This window comes from Castor canadensis, chromosome 9 (assembly GCF_047511655.1).
Source record: "Castor canadensis chromosome 9, mCasCan1.hap1v2, whole genome shotgun sequence".
Classification (NCBI taxonomy): domain Eukaryota; kingdom Metazoa; phylum Chordata; class Mammalia; order Rodentia; family Castoridae; genus Castor; species Castor canadensis.
Genome location: NC_133394.1, coordinates 135816349 through 135820842, shown reverse-complemented (window position 1 = coordinate 135820842; position 4494 = coordinate 135816349).

Here is a 4494-nt window from a genome sequence, read left to right as displayed (position 1 = left end):
CAGGCTGGCCTGAATTCTTTTTTTTTTTTAGCTCAGGGCCTACACCTTGAGACTCTATGCCAGCCCTTTTTTTTATGATGGGTTTTTCAAGATAAGGTCTCTCGAGCTATTTGCCCTGGCTGGCTTCGAACCCCGATCCTTCTGATCCCAGCCGCCAGAGCAGCTAGGATGACAGGTGTGAGCCACCAACACCTGGCTGGCCTCGAACTCTTGATCCTCCTGTTTCAGTCTCCCAAGTGCTGGGGTTTCATGTGTGCACTTTGAGGTCATCTATTTGATGTTAGAATTTGTCCAAGAATTTGCTGTAATCCCAGCACTGAAGTTGCTGAGGCAGGAGGAAACTGAGCTTGAAGTCAATCTGAGCTATATAGCATGCCAGCCTGGGCGTAATGAGACCCTGCCTTCAAAAGAAGAAAAGAAAAGAATTTGTCCAAGGCAATATTAAATGTGACCCTTCTTCAAAGACCCTCAGAGAGTGGGTCATGATGACTCGGACACATGTGAACTACGAGATGACCCTGACTAAATGTTCCAGGAGGCCCCAGCCAAGAGTGGGAGGGGAAGCAGCAGAGTGAAAGCTCTCTATAAATTTCCCTTTGGTGCAGTGAGACCTGGCTCGAGGCTAGAATCCCCAGGAGCCAAGAGAGAGTATGAAAGGACAAAAGGAAAGACGTAGTCACCCTTGGACTTAGAGATCATTCCTGAAGACTGAGACCAGAAAAGGCCAGCTGGAGAAGCTGCCCCCAGCTGCCCTCCACAGCCCTCGCTGTTGTCCAAGGTGTACTGTCCAAGACAGCACTACTTACTTTTATGTTTTACCCTCTGAGAAGAATAATAGGATTCATCAATAATGTCTTGATTTTAGACTCATTTGGGAAATCAGAAAGTTTACCACGAGAAGAGCATCCTCTCTGATCAATTTTACTATATTTTGGAAATGTAATTACAGCAGGATTTCCCGGGTGGGGTGAAGGGGGAACAACAAAGGACTCTTAGGCTCTTTCTGGGATACGGACAGGCCACTAGAAAAGGCTTCTGATGGCCATAAGCTGAAGTTGACGCTGTGTGGTGATCAGCACACTCTGCTTCTCCTGCTTCTGGACCAGGTCTATCTGCCCTCTGGCGCTTTCCAGGCTTCCTTGGACCACTGGTGAGCCGTGGTGAGCTGTTTGGGGTCTCTGGGAAGCAGAGGCTGAACTGGAGGGAAGGCCTATAAAGAAAGAAGGGAGAAGCGGGCTGGGCAGGGGAGCCATCTGACAGTGAGGCAGACCACAATCCCTGTCCATCCAGCCTGGAGCTGGAGGCAGAGCCATCTCACCTATGAAAGGAGTCCTGCTCGGGGCAGGCAGAAATGGCCGGGTGCAATAGCAGCACCCTGCTTAGTGCCAGTGCCGAGGGTCCCTGAGAAAAGAGGGGGCTCAGCTTGCAAGTGGAAGAGGGTCCCCAGAGCCAAGAGCTATGGATGGTCAGCTAAGCACACTGCATGCCCCTGACCTGCCAGTCCCTGCAGGAGGAGCCAGAGAGTGGCAATCCTCCGGACATGTGACAAAGAGTGAAAAGGACATCTGGGCTTGATGGCTGGCATGCAGGAGGGGATCTCAAACAAAGCTGTTGCATGAAGATGGCCAGGCCTTTCAGGACCCATGAGAATATTAGCGATCCCTCCCGGAAATCTGCTGCTGTTCTGGTACCCTTGCTTTTGCTAAATTCCTTTTTCTTTGTTGGTTGTTTCATGCAGTAAACATGTACTGGGTGTTTTCAACATGTTCCTATGGGGCTCCTTGAGTCTGGCAAGCCCCAAATCAAGGGCTGAGGCTGCTAAGCTTCCAGAGGCTTCAGCCCTATCTCTAAAAAAAGAGAGAGCTTCACCAACAAATAATAAAACTCGAGTAGAAGCCACTCAAGAAATGCAAGGAGCCAGGTACCAGTGGCTCACGCTTGTAATCCTTGTTACTTGGGAGGCTGAGATCTGGAGGATCGAGGTCCCAGGCCAGCCCAGGCAAAATAATTTGAGAGACCCCCACCTTCAAAATAACCAGAGCTAAATGGCTCAAGTGGTAGAGTGCCTGCTTTGCAAGTGCAAAGCCCTGAGTTCAAACCCCATTCCCACTAAAAATCAAAAAAGAAAGCAAGGGGCAGGGTAGGGGAGGGAAGATGAAGGGAAAGAAAGAAAGAGGGAGAGCAAGAAATTAAAATACAAGGAGTCCTGGAACAATTGCTCTTGACATTCAGAGAGACATTTGGACTTGATCAGGTGACTCAAACTGAGAGGCGCTTCTGTAACCTTCATGCCCCTCCAAAACCATTAGCAGTGATATCCTTCTCACACATTCACTGCTCCACAGGAGGTGATGATAACACAGAGAGCCACCAAGACAGGAAGGAGGGCTGGGGTTGCATTTGCAGAGCACTTGCCTAGCATGTGTCAGGCCCCATGTTCCACCCCCAGCATTACAAAAAAGAGGTGGTGTTTTCTTCTAATTTATAAAGTCAGGAACATTTTCCGAGGGCTACTATAATATTATAGAAACTAGATTTTGAAAGCCAGGTAGAATTTTTTTGTGGTATCTGCATTTGAACTCAGGGCCTCAAGATTGCTTAGGCAGGTGTTCTACACTTGAGCCACGCCCCCAGGCTTTTGGGTTTTTTTGCACTTATTTTTCAGATTGTGTGCCTGCCCAAGATTGCAGGTATATGCCACCACGACAGGTTTATTGGTTGAGATAGGGTTTAGAGAACTTTCTGCCTGGGCTGGCCTTGGAATTTAAACCTCCCAATCTCTACCTCCCAAGTAGTGGAGATTCTGGAGTGAACCACAGCACCCGGCCAAGGATAGGTAGCATCTAAACGGGCAGCTATGAAGAGAGGGACATTCTGTGTGCAAGAAATGGAATGACTAAAGGTGACAACTAATAACATCAGTAAGAACAATAGCTAATACTTTTCTAATGCCTATAATATGCCAGGCACTTTGTGTACATTTGTGTTATTTAAGACTTGAAAGCTGGGCTTAGTAGCTCACACCTGTAATCCCAACTACTTGGGAGGACAGAGGCCAGCACAGGCAAAAAGTCCGTGAGACCACATCTCAATCAATAAAAAAGTTGGGTGTGATGGCGTGCACCTGCCACCCCACCTATGCAGGAAGCATAAATAGGAGGATCACGGTAAAGGAGCACCCAGAGAACCTATTCAGAAAACTAATGAAAGCAGAAAGGACTGGAGTTCAAACCTCAGGAACGCCAAAAAAAAACTACCTTGAAGCCTGATGCTGGTGGCTCATGTCAGTAATCCTAGATACTCAGGAGGCAGAGATCAGGAGGACCACAGTTCAAAGCCAGCCCCAGGCAAATAAGTAGTTCATGAGACCCTGTCACAAAAAAAAGGGCTAGTGGAGTGGCTCAATTGCCTAGCAAGTGCTGCCAAAAAAAAGACTTGAAACAGCTCTGCCTGGAAGGTGGAAGGTGTTATTATTCTCAGTATACAGGTAAAGAATCTGAGGCTCAGAGAGGTCACATAATTTACCTAAGGTTGCAAAGCGGTGGCAGACTCAGTTTACAAGTCAGATCATCTGACTTGAAAGCACATTCCCACACTGTATTGTGAATTTGAGGCTGAGGTGATGACACCATTGACCAAGGAGTGCACACAGCAGAACGAGGATGAAGAGAGGAGGTATCTGAAAGAGAAGAACACGGTCCCACCATTGCTGGTTGTCCGTGGACCGTCTGTATGGACCTGGCAAGACACCAGTTGGAAATCTGAATTTGAAATGCAGACAAGAGGCTGGGTGAGGAGGGGGTTTAGAGACAGGTGGGAGAGGTCACCCCTCTGCTGGGGAGTGAGGGCCTGTTTATTCATCCAGGGGGAGAAATGGGTCTGTTCAGAAACCACTCCAAAGGCTACTGCGGTGGGGGGAGCTGGAGAGGTCCAGAGGAAGAAGGAAGGAGGGGCGGACAGAGAGGAGCAAGCATCTGAGCTCTGAGCGTGGGCACTGCGTTCCCCAGCCTTAGGGGAGAGAGCCAAATGCCTCCAACTGTGGACAGTGATGCTGTGTGTGAACTTGAATTAGGCACTGGCCCGTCAAGCCCATGCCGGGTGAAGCAGGGACTGCACTTGGATGAGGCTCCAGGCCACGGGGCCCTGAGATCCAGGCCCTGATTAATTTGCAGAAACCACAGACCTCTGGCTTCTCACAAGCCAGAGGTTCTATGGGATCTGCCAAGTTCTCCATGGAGCCCTGGCTGAGTGAGGACGGGCTGTGGACAGACCTTCCCTGACAGTCACCACAGAGGAGACAGCCAATGAGGGAGAAAGCCAAGGGCAGAGTAGAGAGGGGACAGAGGTGACACTGAGCAGAGGAGCCCGGACCTGGCTCTGCCCTGAACCAACTCTCAGGCTTTCCATACATCAGATGAAGGCCTCTGGATGCCCGGTCGCTATGGCAGGGGCTGGGGGGGGCAGCCCCTGTGACCCCAACATTCACATGACAGC